Raw genomic sequence first — 19,779 nt, forward strand, 5'->3', positions numbered from 1 at the left:
TTTTTGGAGTTTCCACTCCAAAGCAGCAGAGAGCAGTGAGTCCAACAGTATGGAATCCCTCTGCCTAGCAGAGGTTCCTGACCAGTGGCCACCTAAACCCCTCTCTGTCACTCTGTCACAGAGCAGATGGTACTGCAAGAAAGGTCATTCTGAGTGTGACTAAAACTTTGAGAAAACAGAGGGAAAAACATGATATGATAGTAAAACCCAATCACAAACCTTCAGAACTTTCTGAGACTTTATGAAGTAAAATTTAAAATTGTTCATCACTTTTTACATCTAAAATGGCTAATGCTTTGTCTTCAGTCCTTTCCTTTATAAATCTTTATGATCTTTCTTTGTACCATCTCCCTCCACCATGCCCACCACACTGCTTTTTAATAAAAGGACAGGAGTATAAATTTTAATCTATATTGTGCCTTGATACAAGGTAGGACAGTTCACCTTGCAGCCTCTGCACAGCAGGATGCTGTCACCATCCAGATCTGATATGTTTGTTCAATCCAGTCAATAAAGTCTCCTTAGGCACACTGACAAGATGCAGATTCTAGCTGTCACAGGTGGATGCCATTACCACTGTTGTAACATTAGAGAGTAGCTTTAAAAAACAATGGAAAACAGCTAGTGACAACCACTTCACTTCCAGTTTCAAAAGTTCTAACTCAACTTAAGAATCTGTGATAAGCATCTTTTAAGAATAACGTTGCTTTATACAGAGGGTGCCAAAATAATGTATAAACATTTTAAGAAAGGAAAAAACTATTAAAATTGTAATATATACAGATAACAACAGATGAATACAAGTCACGTTTGACTTCTGCAATTACGAGAGGTGCTCAAAGTGGTCACCATCAGCGTCCAGACATTTCTGATTACCGTGAGCTACTGCTTGAGCGACGCTGACCATCTCTTAAAATGTCTATACTTTTTTTTTTTTGCATCCCCGGTACCTATGTTGAAGTTAACAAAATCTTAAGTGCATAGAATTACAGTGACCATTCCTGCAAATTCCTCTCCCTACGAAGGCAAGTGTCCTGATCAAAGGAGAGGAAGGTAATTTGATTTTGCAAAGGTAGAGACGTTCGTCCGTTCACGAGCTCGCTCACACACACATTTGCACTGGCAGGTAGGGAGTCTGGGAGTGGGCAGGGAAGAAGCAAGGAGTTGCGGTACCTTTCTTGAACTTTCTGAGCTTGTTTAGATGTGGAACTCAGCGCTCTAAGCTGCCAGACCTCGTCTTCTCCAAACCCGAAGCTTGGTGGGGATAGCCAGGCGCACGTCCCTGCTCTCAGCCAGCCCGCGCGGGAATCTCGCCCGCAGCAGACAACACGCAAAAAGGGAAGAGCCCTGGAGAGCCCGCGGGACCTGCAAGTGGACGAGCAATCTGCCTTCCTCTGGAAGCCGAGGAGGGTAAGGAGAGCCCACGATTGAAATAAAGGGTCAGAAGGGGTGGGGGGGGAAAACGTCTGCACTAAGCGCAAAAGAAAACTGAAGTCACGGTCAAGTGTTCCCCATAAGAGGGCGGGGCAGCTGGCGAGGAGCAGTTGGGGGGGGGAGAAGGGTGGGTCCAGTTGGGGCCGGGAGGGGCCCAAGGCGAGGCCTTAGGGGAAAACTCTGTCGTTCTTTCAGCCACCACCACGTCCCCCTCCCAGAGTGGAGAAACAGCTCTGTACCTCCATCAAGTAAGTCCCAGCTGCAGAGTGGGGGGCCGCGGGCAGTGCAGCGGGCGGGGGCGGCCCCCCAGATCGCTTCACTATTGGGCTACCACGGCAGCTCGCGAGTCTGCTGGGGTTCCCCGGAGCGCCCTGAACCCAGGGAGTACCAACCCCCAGCGAAAAGAAAAGTGAAAGAAAATAGTTGAGTACCAGAGGCGAAGATAAACAGCGGTGGTTGGCGGCTGGGGGAAGGGCGGGACGGCAGTGGCTCCTGAAGGACTACCCCAGGTGTCGCGGCTCTCCGCCCCCTCGACTGGGACGCCTGGCAGGTTTCCACCACTGCCAAGCCCAGGGGCAACCAACAGGAGGTGGTTGGGGAGTGGAGGCTCACGGCCTGGACCTGTACGCCCTTGGGCACCTGCAAAGAGACGGCTCGGTGCCCACCCACCACTTTCACGGGCTGGACACGGTGCGGGAAGCTTCCCCAATGAAGCCTGGAGACCCGAGCGCCGAGCACGTCCAAGTCGCCCAGAGGAAAGGGAAAACTGTGTTGGATCACGATGGACGGCTACTCCGTCCAGACCAGTCCCTTGGCTCGTCGCGCCGGCTGTAAGAAACAAGGCTCTGAAGTCTTAATAGAGAAAACGTTGGAAAAAGTCACCTGGGTAACTACTTTGTCCAAGGTAATTGGCACAGAGGGTGAACTTGAAGGAATAAGCCTGTCTGCTGATCTAGGGCATAGCCAGGTGTAAACATTACACCTGGTCCCATTTAATGTACTATTTAATAGTTGAAGGAAGGGATTGATGTCTTTGAGGCTGACTGATCTGCGTGCCACACAGAATCAGCAGAAAAGGCCTCCTGCCGGTTTCGAAAGCACTTTGAAAACCTTGCACACATGTGAATTACTGAAAATCACTAATGGAAGGTGCTTCCCCAAATTTTTCAATTATGTCATAGAAAAAAATGATAAGCCTCCCTGGAGCTTAGTAAAACATTAACTACATCCTTTTTGCATCACATATATGTTAAAAAGTGAAATAGAAAAATATTGGAAGTGATTTAAATACTAAATGTGCATAAAGTTCCACATAAAATCATTTCGCATTTTTGTGAAAAAGTTGAGCTCTAGATAGGCACTGTCAACAAAATAGGTGAGATATAAAAATGTAAAAAGCGTTTTTTACGACCATTCAAAATTTTACCATTGGTGGAAATTATATTTAAAGAAATGAAGCAATCATCCTTTTCTGTCCAAGACAATGTAATGTTGAATTTTCTTGTGATAATGCCAATGATTTCAAATTAGACTTTTTCACAGCAGTATGTTGAAGTTCTGTTGTGCAGAATGGGCATGAGTTGTGAGGTCAGGCCTGCAGCTGGATTGGAGTCGGTTGCAAACAATACAGCAGCTACAAAAGGACTAAAGTATGTGTCCATGTGAAGACAGAGATTAGGGATGGAAAAGTAGATCTATGTCCCCAGCCTCAATTTGGACTGCTGCAGAGCTTCTTGGGTTCCTGCAAAGTGTACTCCTCCCAAACCTCCTTCAGCGCTGTGTGTGCTCTGCAGCTCGTGGCAGAAGTGGCTGTCCAGATGCTAAGGCACCTCACTGGCCACTCAACGCCAACTAGCAGAGCCAGAGAGGACATATCATCACATCCTAGCTCCTGCTGCACTTGGGCTGTCCAGGATAACTAGGGAGATCTGCTCTTAGCTGGGGATCACTAGCCTGTGGGCTCCAGAATCTTGTTAGCTGTCCCGAGGGCAGAGGGGAACCAATGGCTGACAGCACACTAATAACATATGTGGCCACCCTGAATGTTCTAAGCTACTGGAGAGGTCTCACAACACTCTGAAACTGATGGGACTTTTCTTTAACGAGCTGAGCATTAAAGTACAATCTGTGTACATAGAATAATAAAATTGGTCAACAAATATTGATCAAGCTTCTAATACATGTAAGCTCTGGAACAAGATGAACTGATGATATATAAAACATTCGTCAGACTGGGAAGATAAACTATCATTAAGTGAATTGGAAAACGATTACATCCATAAGATACGCTTTGCTCTACTACTTGCCTGTCAAATATACAGGTCACATTTGTTTTCTTAATTACAGAAAAAAAGTATTTTTGAGTTAGTAGTTATTTAAGTGCTTGAAATTCAAGGAAATTGGGTTTTCTGAATAACTTGTTTTTGTTGCACTGCACACGAACAGAAAAGTCTAATATATGCAACTTGTATTTCAGTTGCAGCAGGCTGTTTGGTAAGATATTGAAAATTACACCAATGAACAAGTAAATTCCACTGTACAAGTTAAAAGCAAAGACCAAGATTGAGGAAATCATTTAAATCTGCCTTAAGATAACTAATAAAATTACAATGCAGAAAGAAGTAAAAATTAACTCACAGAAGTGACCATAATATTTCTTTGAATTTAAAGAATTAACAATAAAATTACAGTATAATAAAGTTTTAATATTTGATTTTTCATTCCAAATACAATGTTTGGCAATTGGGCAGTTGTCTTTAAAACAAATTACTAATAAAAGCTTTTGAGACTACGTGGAAGAAGTTAAAAGTTAGCTCATCTGACTTAGTGTTCAAAGTCCATAACTATGATCTTATTTATGGTTCTTCTAACAACAAACCAGAGGCCAAGAACAAGTTAATCTTCTGGGCTTTGAAAAACATGACCCAGGATGCCACAATTTTCCATATTGGTTAAAGTGAAATGCAGCCTTACCTCAAGGTTGCTCCCCATCTCTGATTTTTTGGTGGTCCTGACAATAGAGGAATAAATATTCTTTGTCTTGAAGATCGCTTAAGTTTTCAAGTGGTGCTTTTTCATAGTTGTAGCAGTACGAGTTAACACTTCTGTAGTTGCTACAGTGGGCCCACAGGTGCTTGCTACGTACACATATTAACTCAAAAAAACCCTCAGCAACGTTATGAGATATGAACTGTTATTATCCCCATTTTACAGAGGGAGAAACCAGGTCCAGAGAAACTACACGACGTGTCTCAGGTCACATGCAAGTGAGTGGCCCAGCAAGGATTGGAACGCAGGTGGTCTGACTTGAGCATACATCACCTACCCTCTGCTGCTACTAAATTGACAACCACCCACCACCGCTTCTAAAACAAAAAATCCGTGAGGAAAAAAGCCATCGCCCCTCAGCCTGTATCTCTCAGTCTGATTTTATTTGCCCCAGAGTAATTTTAGCCACCACCAGGAAGGAAACTCATCAGTTCCTTTGAATTTATGTTTCCTGACCTCATTGTGTTTCCATAATAAAACTGCAGTGGGTATTACAGCCCCAATATAAACATAGATTATTTGAATAAAGTGACTGACAAAAGGCTGGCAGAGTTAAAAACAGCAGAGCTAGTAGCTGACAAGCTGACAGATTCTGGCTGGTTCCTATTAGAGATGGATGATTCTGTTTGAACTGAAGTGTAAGTGACCCCACGGGAAACCAGGGGAAAGGACACCTAGTTTCAAGCTGGAAATAAAAAATTAAATAATAAATGTTTCCTTTTTATTTTTAAGTTAAATTTATAGGGGTGACACTGGCTAATAAAATTACATAGTTTCCGAATGTACAATTCTATAATAGGAGGTTTGACAATTACAATTGTGAACTCATCCTAGAAAAAGTGCTACATACCTCATTGCTGAATTTCACTACAGTCACCTTCAAAGTACTCCCCTTGGGAAGCTAGGCACCGACACCAGTGCCTAGTCCACCCTTCAAAACAATTTTAGAACTCTTTCTGGAATGGCCATCAGAACTAGTGTATTACCCTTGATGTCCTGAATGTCGTCAAAATGTCTTTCTTTCAATATTTCCTCTATCTTCAGGTAAAAAAAGAAGTCATTGGGGGCCAGATCAGGTGAGTAAGGAGGGTTTTCCCATACAGTTATTTGTTTACCGGCTAAAAACTCCCTCACAGACAGTGCTGTGTGAGCTGGGGCATTGTCGTGATGCAAGAGCCATAAATTGTTGGTGAAAAGTTCAGGTCATCTAACTTTTTCACACAGCATTTTTAGCACTTACAAATAGTAAACTTGGTTAACTGTTTGCCCAGTTGGTACAAATCCATAATGAATAATCCCTCTGATATCAAAAAAGGTTAGCAACATCACTGCAACAAGTTTGCAAACTTAATTGTCAGACCTTGTACATCATCTGTATATTGCATTGTGTTCATAACCCAAAGTCAAATCTCCTTCCATCACCTATTTCTTAATATGTTTAAAAGTATATGGAATCTTAAATGTTTGTGTTACATAGTAGGGGGCGAAGGGGTTAAATAAAACCAAGAGATGATGTAATGTGCTAACAATACTATTCTGAACAGGCTTTTATGGCTGAACTTACCAATCAAAATCTAGTTCTAATTACCTTACTTAGATTTATAATACGATAGTATATATACCTCTATATCTAATATATATATATATATATATGCACACACACATATATAATATGAAGTGTTTTATTAATCCATTCCTGAGACTATCTTCTTCCCAAGCTTTATATTTCAAGCATGCCTTATGTCCTCGATTTAAACAAGAATAGTATTTAACAGGTTCCCAAGTATGTTCTGACAATTTTCGAAATTAAACAACAAGCTTCTAAGTGAACCATGAATCAAAGAAGACATCACAGAGGAAATCATGAAATACTTTGAACTGAATGATAATGAAAACAAAATATATCAAAATTTAAGGGATACAGCAAATATAGTTCTTAGAGAAAAACGTATAGTTATCCATATTTGTATTACAAATAAAAGAGGTTACAATCACTAGAATAAGCTTTCACCTTAAGAAACTAGGAAAAAAGAGGAAATACACACAGAGAGGAGGAAGGCAACAATAGATAAAAGCTAAAATGGAAGAGAAAATCAATGAGAACAAGTTATGTATTTGAAAAGATCAATAAAATTTGTAAATCTCTAGCTAAATTGATCAAGCAAAAAGAGGTAAAATATAAAATTACCAATATTAACACTGAAAGAAGAGACATCACTACATACATTACAGACATAGAAGGAAAATAAAGAATATTAAAAACAACTTAATGGCAATAATTTGACAACTTAAAAGAAAGGGACAAATTCCTTGAAAGCCAGAAGTTACAAAGACTGATACACACACACACACACACACACACACACACACACACACACAAACCCACAAAAAAATAGAATGTTTAAATTAATGTATATCTATTAAAGAAATTTAATTCATAATTAAAATCCTTCCCATAGAGAAAATCTAGACCCAAATGGATTCATCGGCAAATTATATTAAACAATTAAGGAAAAATAATACAATCTTACACAAATGCTTTAAAAATATATAGGAGGAAGAAACACTTGCCAACTTATTTTATGAGGCCAGAATTACTTTACTCTGTCAAAACCAACAAAGGTATTACATAAAAAATCTACAGCAGAATAGTGTTTTTCTGAACATAGCACAAAAACTCTGAACAAAATATTAATTTAACCTAATGTATAAAAAGGATAATACATCAGAAACAAATGAAGACTATCCATGTAATGAATGCAAAGCTGCTTTAACATTTGAAAGCCAATCAATGTAATGCTCAGTATTAACTGAATGAAGGAGGAAAAGCATTCGACAAAATTAAATGTTCAGCCATGATGAAACCTCTCAGCAAACTAGAAATGGAAGATAACCTTCTCAACCTGATAAAGGACAAGTACAAAAAAAAAAAATCTACAGTTAATATTTTACTTTATAGTGAAACATAAATGTTTTACCCCTAAAATCAGCTACAAGGAAAGATGTCTGCTCTTGTCACTCCTATTCAACTGGTATTGGATATTTTAGACAGTAGAAAAAGAAAAAAGTCATAAAGAATGGGAAGAAAAAGGTAAACTGTCTTTATTTGTAAATAATAGGCTCCTGAGGAACCTACCAGAAACATTTCTAGAACTGTAAGTGAATTGAGCAGGGTTATAGGATACAAGATAAATATATAAAAATATATTTTTGTATACAGCAAGAATTAGAAATTTTTAAAAATTAATATAATTTCCAAATTATCCAACATAAAATACCTAAGCATAAATTTAACAACATGTACTCTGGAAACTACAAAATACTGCTACAAGAAACTGAAGATGATCTAAATCAAGGGTTGACAAATTATGGCCTGCAGCTTTTACAGCCACACCCATTTGTTTATTTGGGTATGGCTGCTTTTGCAGTTGAGAAATTGCAACAGAGACCATATTATTTAGGAAAGCTTACAATATTTACTACATTTCCATTTACAGAAAATGTTTCTCAACCCTTCATCTAAATGTTTGGAGAGATACTATATTTATTAATTGGAAGATTCAACGTTAAGATGTCTCCTCCCACAAGCATATCTATATATTCAATACAGCTCCAGCAGGCTTTCCAGCAGGTACAACTTGATGAGTTGCTTCTAAACTTGATATGCAAATACAGAGAACCTAAAAGAGGAGAGACTTTTGAAATAGAACAATATTGGAGGATCTATACGTACTACCATGAATCAAGACTTAATATGAAGCTATAAAAGGCCAAAGCAATATGGTAATGGCATAAAAATGCAAACAAAAATCAATGGAACAGAATAAAGAGTTCAGAAAAAATCCAGAAACATGGCTAACTGCTTTTGGCAACTGTGCCAAGAGAGTGAAAAGATAATCTTTTCAACAAATGATAAAGGAACAACTGGGTTTTTTAGTTGAAAAAAATATTTTCAATTCCCAAAATCGTATTGCTCATAAAAATCAACAGAAATGTTTCAGAATATATGTAAAAGTTAAAAATCTAAACCTTCTAGAAGACAGCATAGACGTACATCTTTGCAGTCTTGAGGTAGGTAATGATTTCTTGGACAGAATACAAAAAGTATTAATTATGAAAGGAAAAAAATGATATAATTGGGTTTCATCAACATATAAACTGTTTTTCTCTCTTTAAGGTCAAAAATGACTACCAACATACTAAAAGTTCCAGAGAATCCTGCAATTGAAAAGTCCATTTTATATCGTTTGACTTATTTCTCAAATTTATTGGTCTAAGAACCATTTGAAATAAAACATCAATTAATCTCTTACAGAACTTATATCCCAGAAAACACACATGCGAAGTGCTATTGAAGGCACATTACTTTCTTCTGGAATAAACTCCATTATCAATGTTAATTGACGGAATAGAGCCAAATAATTAACATTGATAATAGTACTTTGTTCTTTCTCTAGTTATATGTCTTTTGGCATATTACTTATTGAACACCAGTTTTGCCATATGTAAATTGGACATATAAGTCAGACCTTTTTGAATTTAGTTTTAGGTTTAAGATGATGCATACTCGTATTAAGCCACAAGGGTATACCTGTCATAGGGCAGGCAGTGAGCAATAAAATTACAATGGAGAAAGAAGTAAAAATTAACTCACAGAAGTGACCATAATGATATTTGAATTTAAAGAATTAACAATAAAATTATAGTTTAATAAAATTTTAATATCTGATTTTTGTAAAGTTATTTTCAAACAGTGAAAATAGAGGAAGTGTTGGAAATCGTTATACATGGCATTTGACGGTACTTTCATCCATACCTGAACTAATTATGAGTATGTGAATTGTGGAAGAAGACTTGCTGCTTCATTTGCTTGTCTTTTTCCCAAAACACAGATCTTCCCTTTAAAATCTACCATTGTTTGCATTTATACATAAGGTTAGTTTAGGAAATCTAAGATTTGTGGATTAAAAATAAGCTTTGACAGGTCTGTAACTAATGTTATCAAATCATCCTTTTCATTAGCATTTATTGATTGCTAACTCTGCAATCAGAATTCATTATGTGCCACAGATTACATCGATGTAGAACAGTATAAATTATAGTACCTCCTTTCCAAAGGGAAAATATATGACTTAGTTGCCATCATTAAGAAGCTTACAATGTGTTGTGGTTGATTTTTGTAGTTTAATATAACTGCAAATAGTGGTTTGCAGATAACCCTATACAAAAAACTTTATTAGAATTTTCTACCATAATTGCTTTCAGGTAATATCACAGTATTATCTTAATTGGCTAGCTTGTTTTCTATGATTGTTTAGTGGGAATTTTCATGCCAGATGTATGCTAATTCTTCTGTACTCAAAAACTGAGAGGACAGGAATACTGGAATTAAAGGCTCAAACACTACGATCTATTTAAGCAAGTACCATTCGTTATACAAAACTTATCTCATAGAGGTCGATCCACTGAGATAGGGAACATACTGTTTTGTGATGTCAGTATGATATGATTGGAAAATACAAAACTGAAATACTCTAATGTTATGTCTAGTTTTAAATCTATCTGGCTTTAGTGGGCACTTTATTCATTTGGAAACTGAAGATTCAAGATAAACTTGTCCAGGATCATGCAGAAATTAAGTGGTGAATCCAACATTTGAACCCGTCTCTATTAGCAAAGCCTCCTCTTCCCTAATATTTTGCAAGCTCACTGAGGACTGACCCATATATAATTAACAGCTGTTATATTGCTCACTGCCTACCCTATGGCAGGTATACTTGTGGCTTAATACGCGTATGCATCATCTTAAACCTAAAACTAAACTCAAAAAGGTCTGACTTATATGTCCAATTTACATATGGCAAAACTGGGGCTCAATAAGTAATATGCCAAAAGACATATAGCTAGAGAAAGAACAAAGTGCCATTTTCATAATTCCACTTGTGTTTTAATAAAACACACACAGATTTACATATACTTTCTTGGAGCCTGAACCAATAAACAATCATAAGACAAAAATAAAAAAAAAAAAGCCAATTAAAATGACCTTGTGATATTACTTCAAAGTAATTGTGAAATGAATATTTTTTTTCTTCTGGAAACCTGTAAAGCATTCAACTTTATAATTGAGCCATCTGATTTTTTTTGTGTGTAGCCAGAATTTAATAGTCTTTAATATGTGGAGAAAAAAATTACGTCTGCACCTAAAGTTTCAATGAAAAATGCCTCCAAATAAGCAGTAAAACAGACTTTACTGGGTAGCTTTTTAAATTAACATAGAGAGAAACAGATGATAAATTGCTATTTTGACTTGCAAAGGAAAAGGAAAGATCAAACACCAACTTTACATACTTGATGGCAGTCACGCTGAACCCTAAGGTTGCCTAGAAAATCAAATATAACTCCTGAGGCCGTTACTTAAAATGCTTTACATTAGCTGATCCACTGAATTCCAGCTCTCTTTATTAACTTGTATCATTATACAAGCACATCATTTTGCTGTCTCCTACTCCTGTCTCTTCAAATGTGCCAGTCTAGCTCTTTTTCTGACTAAGGTTTGACACAGTAAGCCATATCTTCTTTCAAAGGTCATCTTGAGATTAGTCCTTCAAGGAGCGCTTCCATGTTGCCTTCAATTCACGTCCTTTTTTTAGAATCATTCCTTTGTCCTTATTTGTGTATTGACATGTGCTTGTTCTCAATCTATTTTAGGTGTGTATCTGTTTCCTCACTGAGAGCCTGGTACAGGCTTGGCGATGCTTAGCCTCTCAGAAACCAAATGAATAAATGGCTTAGAGCTGGGAGAGATTGAAGAGAAAACAGTGTGCTTATTTGTTTGTTTTATAATCCCTTCCTTGTGGTGCTAGTTTTAGGATTAGAGTTGAGTACCTGGCACACAGTAGGCAATAAAATATACTAGGAATATGGGGTTTTGGAGAGAGAGACAGAGTAATTTAATCATTTAATTCCTGTGTGATCCTGGAGAAGTCCATTTTGAGCCCCAGGTTCTACATTAAAATGTTGACAAGCATACCATACTTTCCAAGTATTGTAAGAATTAATTTAAGGTAATATACAAGCTAAAGTTTTCATTGGTGTGAACAGGTTGAGATCAGATTGTTACCAGCAAAGGCTAGCTGTCTGGTTGTCAGGAGGCCTCACCATATTGAATTGAGTAAATTTAATATGGTTCAGGATTCTGTTATATGATTTGAGCGTTTAATAGTATTAGGATTCTATAATATCATGTGTCCTGCTTCTCAATAGCCCAATCTCATAACTATGTTCTTTTATGAAGAGTCGCTTTTCCCTGGAGAGTTCATGAAGGGGCATCACCACCTTGCTTCTTGATTTTATCTGGAATTATACTATTCTAGCATTTTCACTTGAAATGCAATTTTGGATGTTGATTAGAAAATATTCTTTATCCTATGAAAGAAGTAAGTATATTCTCATTTGATGTCATTTTATTAAAGAGGAGTTGTAAGATTGTTAAATGCCTTTGGGTACAACTCAGATTACCTTCTAATTGAACTTCTTTGGTTTATATAAATATGTTACAATATACTTTCTCCTTTGACATATTTAAATCAAACATTATATGAATTCTAAGTTTAAACTATGAATGTGGTTTTTATTCTTTTGCAATTCAATTATTGAATTCAATAGTTGTTGATTTGATTTTAGGGATCTGCATTCACACTCATAGATTATATATAACGGTGTCTTTATTTGCTCCTGTGATCTATGTGATCTATATATATATAATTATATGTATAATATATAGTAATGTCATATATATGAATATGATATTATATGTATGTTATATTTATGTATTATACTTACATATATTACATATTATATTTATAGTTATTATATGTATATTATATATGTATAATATATATATATATAATATTTCCCTTATTTGGAGTACAAAGTTTTAATATTGTTTTTTTCCTCTCTGATATTTTGTCTATTATGAATACAAAATGACTCTTATCTAAAGTAAGTTAACTTGTATTTTAACTTTGTTGGAAAAGATAAACAGTTCAAACATTTGAATCAGAAAAACCTGGGTTCAAATTCCAACTATATGATCTTTAGCAAGCCACTTCTTCGAGGCTTAATCTCCTCTTCTGTAATGGGGAAATAATGCGGGCCTCACCCAACAGTATACTAAACCAGTAAGTGACTAATCATGCGTATATCAGCTTAGGGCCTACAAACAAGAGGTGTTCAATAAATAAGTTGTGAAATGTTCCTACTGTCTGCTTCTTTCCTCAGCACTATCTATACTTTGAAAATTGTATCTATTAATAGTTCTGTTTTTCATGTTTATTGTCCTTTTTCATCTCCTTCACCTGGTTATTTTGTTCCTTATTCTAAGAGACCTCTGAAATATTCCTTCAATGCACAGATGTAATGTTCTGCACCAGTTTCTCAGAGGGCCTATTGTGTTATTGCTGTTGACCAGTTGTCCTTCCAGCTGCCTCCCTTTACTTCCTAGCTTCTTATTTTTGCATAATATCCATTGTCTCTGTTTCTGCCTGTTCTTTACATATGACTGATACTCATATTTCTAGGAACAGGAAGTCCATGAATCCTTTTTCAGACAGCTGTCTGAAAGTTGTTTTTTTCCCCTCCTCTTATAAATTGTTTTGCCAGAAATTTGATTTTCACAAGATTTTCAGAATAATATGCTCTTCTTTCTCTTATGCTACAGTATTTTTTTTTCTAGAGGGACCATATAATGCTTGTCATCTATTTTTAAAATTATGATGCACTTGGTACATAAAAGAACACATGTAACATACATAATATATAACTAAACTACAATGAAATAGAGCATTGCGCAGACTATTGAAGCTTCCTGTAAGCCCTCTCCAGTATCTCCCTCTGTGCCCCATGTTCCTACACATCTCAGGCCTTCTTTCCAGCAACATTTTCCTTCTTCCTCAAGTATATTTTTCAGATGTTTCTTCAGGGAGAATCTGTTGCCGTAGGCCACTGATTACATGCAAATGTCTTTAATTTGGCTTTTTTGAAAGATGCCTTTGTTGGGTGTGATTTTAGCTTGAAAGAAACTTTCTACAGGTTGAAGATGTAATTCTAGTATCTTCTGGCTTCCACTGAGAAGTCTGTTGAGAAGTCAAATATTAGTCTAGTTGCCATTCCTTTGTTCATATCCATCTTTTCTCTCTGCTTTTTCTAAACACCTGCTATTTTATTTGGTGCTCTGCAGTTTTTTTAAAGAAATTTGTACCTATGTATGATAATTTATCTTATTTGGGATTTGTTGGTGTTCATCAGAATGAGTTCATTAGTTCTCATGAAATTCTCAGCCATTATCCATTTAAATATTGCCTCTTGAGTCTATTATTTTTTTCAGAACTTTGATTAGATACGTGTTAGACTAGCTCATTCTATCTTCCATGTTTCTCAAACTTTCTTTTGTCCTTTTCTATAATTTTGTCTCTGTGAGTACCAATTGTATCATTTCTTAATTTATATCTTTTGGCTCAACAATTCTCCCTTAAACTCTTATTTTGTAAATTTAGCTTTAACTTCATTGACTACATTTTTCATTTCTAAAAATTCAATTTTGCTTTTTTTTAACTATGCCTCCTCATCTTTGATAGATGCTTGTTCCTTACTCATGTTTTTCATTCCATATTTTATTTATATACATTTATTAGTCATACTAATTTTATATATATAGTACTTCCAATATTTGTCTGTTTCTGCTATCTGTTGGTCCTGTTGTCACTCACAATTCCTTGTTTTACTTATGTGTTTCATGCTCTTTGATTCCAAGCATATGTTTGTTAAAATTCTTTGCAAATTTGTTAAGGTTTGATGTGAGAATGTGTTCACCAAGGAAGAATTTGCCTACTTCCTCTACGTCCCAGAAAGCTACAAGCCCATTGAAGAGCAGGCCTATGGACAAAATTATTTTGGGAAAATTATTGCTTCTCCCTTTAGCCAAAGCCAGTCCTAGTCAGAGAAGCCTCCTATTTCATCCCTTCCCTGATTTAGGTATTTATAATTCTGGACTTTACACAAGCGTCTCCAATCTAATTCCTCATTACAATGGTTCTAGTCTTTGTCTTGACTGTCTAAGCCACCAGAGGTCATATTTCCCTGAGTCGGTGGGCAACTTCAGGATTAAGTTACCTCTTGGACTTGTGTTCTTGTTTCATTCCTGGCCTCAGAGAATTTCCATCAATTTCTTTCGATCCCATTTATTTGTGTGATTTCTATTTTTTTTAAATGATTGAGCATTTTAAAGATTTGTTTGACTTTTTTATTTTTGCAGAATTTCCTAGAACTCAGAATGTTGCTCAAAACCAATGACCTCATATGAAGATTTTAACATTGGCCCAACTGGTTCTGTTTATTTCCACCTTGGTCAAGAGTAGAGATTTCCCTTCATGACTTAACCCCTGCCTAAGATACTTCCACTCAGAAGGGCATACAAAAGTTTAGGATTTCACAAAGGAAGTTGGACACAGACATTGGATTCCAGGGAGGGTCTACAAAGACAGACTACTAAATGTTGAGACTTCATCTGATGATATTTTTTTGTCCACCCCTTAACTCTTGGCCAGGTCCTTCCTTTCAGCTCTGTCTTCTCCTCTCCCCACCCCCAATCAAATTAAGTTTCTACAAGAAAGAATAAAAATATTCTGCAAAGGTACATGGTAATCTTTCTGTGCCAGTGGCTCATGTGGGTCATTATTTTTGCTTCTGTTTTGTCCCATTGTGTTGGTGGGAGACAGAGAGGGAAAAATCTCCCTTTAGAGTACCACTGAGAGAACAGAGGTAGAGAAATATGCACAAAAAACGTAGATAAATTTTTCAAGATTTTAGAGAGAGGTTCTTAGATTCCTTTTGGGATGCTGAGGGTGAGTAGGTAGTTTTCTTTTCCTTGGATCTCATGCCAATGATTTCATGCCAAGAACATTAGTTCATTCTGATCCATTACTATTGTTTTCCAGTTTCCTATGCTTAAGTGTACAGATTCATTTCACTCAGTCCTACAGAGCCGAGCACCTTCTGCCTGCCATATCTGAGATGATCACGTCATTAGAGCTGTGCCATCCCTGCCCTACCAGAGCCACAGGCTCGCTACTGCACTCGCTCTGTTCCAGTACCTCATTGTTACACTTTACTATTCCATGAAGTCCGAGTTCATAGGAACAATACTGCTCAATAAATAGCACATGCTTGAGGCTTGTGGTAAACTCATGTCTCACAGATGCAAAGATAGTTAAACGTGCTATTAACTGTTCTCTCTTTCAGTTACATCTGAAGCTTATCTAGAAATTACAATTTCATGCAAGGACTTTTAAAAAGTAACTATTTAAATCAACTCTTCAACCAAGCACAACTAACCTAAGCACAGGTATCGCAAATGATTTGCAAACTGGTAAGAATGAGGAAAGCCAGTACAACAAGTTTTTCCTTTTACCCTGGAGTATGCAGCTGTCATATTGGTGTAGGGTGATTTTTCTGCCCCCGCCACACACCCCTTCCTCTTTCTCTTCCTCCTTCCCTCCCCAAGTTCTGCTCTGCATTCAGAAGGAAAATGAGAAATGCCATAGTTTTCAAGATCTGTGTTGCTCATATTGAGAAAACGTTTGATAGGAACAGGGTGGAAAACTTCAGAAACTGGCAATAAGCTTAAATGGGGGGAAAAAGATTCAGGAGATTCTAACATTTACCCTTTATATTGATGAATAGAATGCTGTATTACATATAAATTTTATTAAATAAAAGTTCACGTATAAATCATGTAATTAATTTGATTACATGGGTTTTAAAAAGTATTCAAAAAAACAACTTACCAACACTGTTAATAATTTCCTAGGACTATGCCATCTTAATTTTCCGGATAATTTGGAAAATAGAATTTTGGGGGGGGTTATACTTTCATGAAATAAATAAAAATTGATGCATACTTATTTTTTAAGAGTCAGTATGCTCTTAAACAAGATAGAATGTCCTCGGAAAATGATTCACATTTATTTAAATTGGCTCATAAATCTCTATTTTTCACTCTCAATCTCCTAATTTAATTTAGTGATATTCTTGACATTATGGCTACTTGAATTGTTTATGAAAAACTCAATATCTTAAAAAATTTTTCTTCAGACTCAACTAATGGTTAAAATTCTCATTTTAATAGTTAACATTAATTGAGCACTTCTAATGTACTAGGTATTTGACTGAGAGCTTTACGTTATCTCATTTAATCATCACAGTGCTGCAGTGAGGTATATATAACATGATCTTAATTTTACACTTGAACCGAGGCTTAAAGAATTTCAATGACTTGCTGGTCCCCAGATATTAAGTAGTGGATGCAAGATACAAATCCACAGGAGCCCAGCTTCAAATCTTTTACTCCTCTATGTGCTTCCTTTCAGGATTTTTCATTATGAAGAGTGCAGAACTCAGAACGTAATGCAGTCCTTAAATCTGCTTGCTGTAAAGACAGAATGTCTTCTGATGGGAAAATCTTCTCTCAACATAAAAAGTATATATGTTAGAGTTCCCAAAGTCCCGCAAACCAGGAGACCCTGTGGTTCCTACGTCGTGGACTGGCCTCCTGCAGTAAAGTCACAGGGGTGGATGGAGGATGTTTAGATTTTGCAGTGTAAACACACTAACTTCTGATATCTGTCAGACATTGTTTGAATTACTAGCTCAAGGCAGTTCAGTTTCGACTTGAGATTATTAAATTCCTTTGAGGGACATTGTACCTTCTGAAACTATTGAGTTTCCTAGGTTGAGGGGATAAGAAGGAAGTGGCACTCTGCAGGGTCATCAGTGTGAAACAGACGAGGGTGGCAGTACCCAATCTGTTTCAGGGTCTGAGAAGTTGGGCAGTGCCTCACGAGTGCACACGTCCCATTAATGACTGTATGTGCTTAAGAATGGAAATTTAAAAAATGGTTTCAAATGATCTGTATTACTTTTTGCCAATGAATACTAAGTTTTGAGGGTAGTTTTTGGACCTAACAACTTACAAAAGGAACTGCAAGGTAATCTTGTGGTCTAGGGATACCTTGCTTTCACCCATATTTTCTATATTCAAAATAAGTCCATATACTCTCCCATCCATTTCATCCTGATCAATACTCAGGAAGTGACTGAGAGGGGCCAGTTACATCTAGTGACCAAGCTACCTACTAAGGTTTGTGGACAAGGAGAAGATATGAGAGTCAAAAATCTTTTAGAGATATTTTTGGGGAGCTATTCCAACACTCCAAAAAAACACCAGGTGTCTGTGGGTGGTAGGAAGTGTGGAAAGTCCATTGAATACCATGACCATTACCAAATGTTGAGTGGCCTGTATGATAAAAGGTGCATTATATTCCAAAAACAAATGGTCCAGAAAGTCAAAAACATGATATAGATTATTTTCAAGGGATACAATAATATGGCTCAAGTTGTGTGATTGGGCTGGAAAACTAACACTGCACCCTAAAAACACATCAACAGCAGTGAGGCACTACGGACAGCTCTGAAAGATTCAGAGGTCTAACGAATATAATCAGTCTTGTAGGAATAGCAGGGGCAATGCCCTGTGTGATACAGTCTCCCCCACTGCAAGACTCATGGGTCAACTTTTGGTAGAAGTCACAAGTCTGGTAGTGGTACCCTCTGAAACCTCAAAAACCAAGAGTCCTTTACATTGTGCCAAGTCTCTGAGGTTGAATGTGTTGCTGTGTCTGGTGCGTGCAATGGTGAATCAAGCAGCAATGGTGGCATCTGGGTGGAGAAGCCTCCATTAATACCTTCATTCCAGGCAGTCTCATCAGAAAACAAGCCCTTACCATGGGCATCTACATGTGTGACTCAGACACTATCATCGTTAATTGTGATTTTATTTCTAAAGAACATGGCCTCAAAGAGAGCTATCTTTAACCTGCCAGTCTGTAGTTTTGCAAGTACCAGACCAACTAGCCAGACCATTGACAAAAGTCAAGAGTGAATAAAAGTATAACAGGGTTTGCTGAGGGAATTACGAGACAGAGCCATGAGAAATGCCTGAGTCCTGCAACTGAGCAAAGTAACCCTGTCCATTTTTTATCCTGCATAGCTAGAAATGAGGCTGAACTGTAGCTGCAGTCCAGTAGACACCATCAGGTTTCAAATTGGCCAAGTTATAGGTGAACTAGGCCTAGGCATTTAGGGGAATCTTTTTATCAAGAAAATAAATTTGCTTTGCTTCAAGCAGCAGATGAAGTTTTTCCCAATGAGAGAGCTGCAACTTTTTCTTGTAATGTCAAGAAGCCACTGGAACCAGGCCAGTTGCATTCTTGAATATATCATGTCCATTTGACAAGTCAGGCTTTATGTGCTCTTCCCACCTTTCAGTTATGGAGTCTGTCTGAGTTGAACCTCCTCAAAATGGAAACAGCAGGCCAGAGAGACACAAGGGAGTCCATTTTTAAAAAGATTTCTAAAATAAACTAATAGACAGACGTGATTGAGACGTGGTGAATCCAAAACCCAGGTGCACTGCCCAGTAGAAGCTGTTTCCCTTTGCCAGTCTTCCGTTGGCAAAATCATCAGTCATAGAGACTTACAGCTCAAAGGAGCCCTCGCTACAGGAGGCTTCCCTTTACATTTTACTGATTTTCTTGTTCTACTCTCTTGTATATTTTCATTTCCCTTTGGCCTAGATCCAACATTATGAAGACATAGTTTCAAAAATATTTTTTTAGGTAGTAAAAGTTCTTTGCCTACTCCCCTTTTTTCAATATCATTTTGACTATTTGTATAACTTAAGATTTATAATTATTTTCCCTGGAGGATTTTAACATGTTACTAAAGACTGAAAAGCATACATGCTAAATCACAAATCCAAAGAAAGTACGTATGCTAGGGTACTTTTCTAAGAGACTACAAGTGAGTATTGAACTGTCATGCCATTTTTACCATCTTTACATTATTTAACAAAATAACATTTGTCAGTAAACATTTATTGAAATCTTTCAATGTGCAAGAGATGTTGCACAGCACTCTAGATTCCAAGACAAACAGATAATTCCTGCCCTTAATTTGTTTGGAAGTAAACAGATGATTACAACATAGAGTCAAGGTGTTTTGTTACAGATAAATTCAGGATGCTCATAATTAGAAGATATATCAAAGCTAGACAGGCCCAACTTTCTAGGGAGGCGGCTCCTTAGCAGAGTCTTGACATAAATAATACCCAGTTTAAGGAAAGAAAAGATGGGAATGTTTGTCCTAAGAAATGAGTGCTGTCGATTCAAAGACACAGAA

General features: G+C 37.0%; 1 protein-coding gene and 1 long non-coding RNA gene across 6 annotated transcripts in view; one reads left to right on the forward strand and one right to left on the reverse strand.

Moving 5' to 3' along the window:
- IL15 (interleukin 15) overlaps positions 1-19,779 on the reverse strand; it is a 120,483-nt gene that overhangs the window by 56,879 nt on the left and 43,825 nt on the right. For 2 of the 5 annotated variants that reach the window (XM_019730785.2, XM_074338484.1), the window contains exon 1: positions 1,174-1,311. The exons of 1 other annotated variant lie outside the window; for it this stretch is intronic. The gene's annotated coding sequence lies outside the window, so the exon portion shown is untranslated. Of the gene's footprint in view, positions 1-1,173; positions 1,312-1,673; positions 1,813-1,865; positions 1,983-19,779 lie in introns of those variants that run through there. 2 more of the 5 variants (XM_019730787.2, XM_019730786.2) reach the window with 2 other exon arrangements.
- LOC109446926 (uncharacterized) lies at positions 1,274-5,193 on the forward strand. Its single transcript, XR_002137297.2, has 3 exons — positions 1,274-1,410; positions 1,630-2,338; positions 4,648-5,193. It is a non-coding gene; the product is annotated as an uncharacterized LOC109446926 (long non-coding RNA).

The sequence above is a fragment of the Rhinolophus sinicus genome, linkage group LG07, assembly GCF_036562045.2.
Source record: "Rhinolophus sinicus isolate RSC01 linkage group LG07, ASM3656204v1, whole genome shotgun sequence".
Lineage (NCBI taxonomy): Eukaryota > Metazoa > Chordata > Mammalia > Chiroptera > Rhinolophidae > Rhinolophus > Rhinolophus sinicus.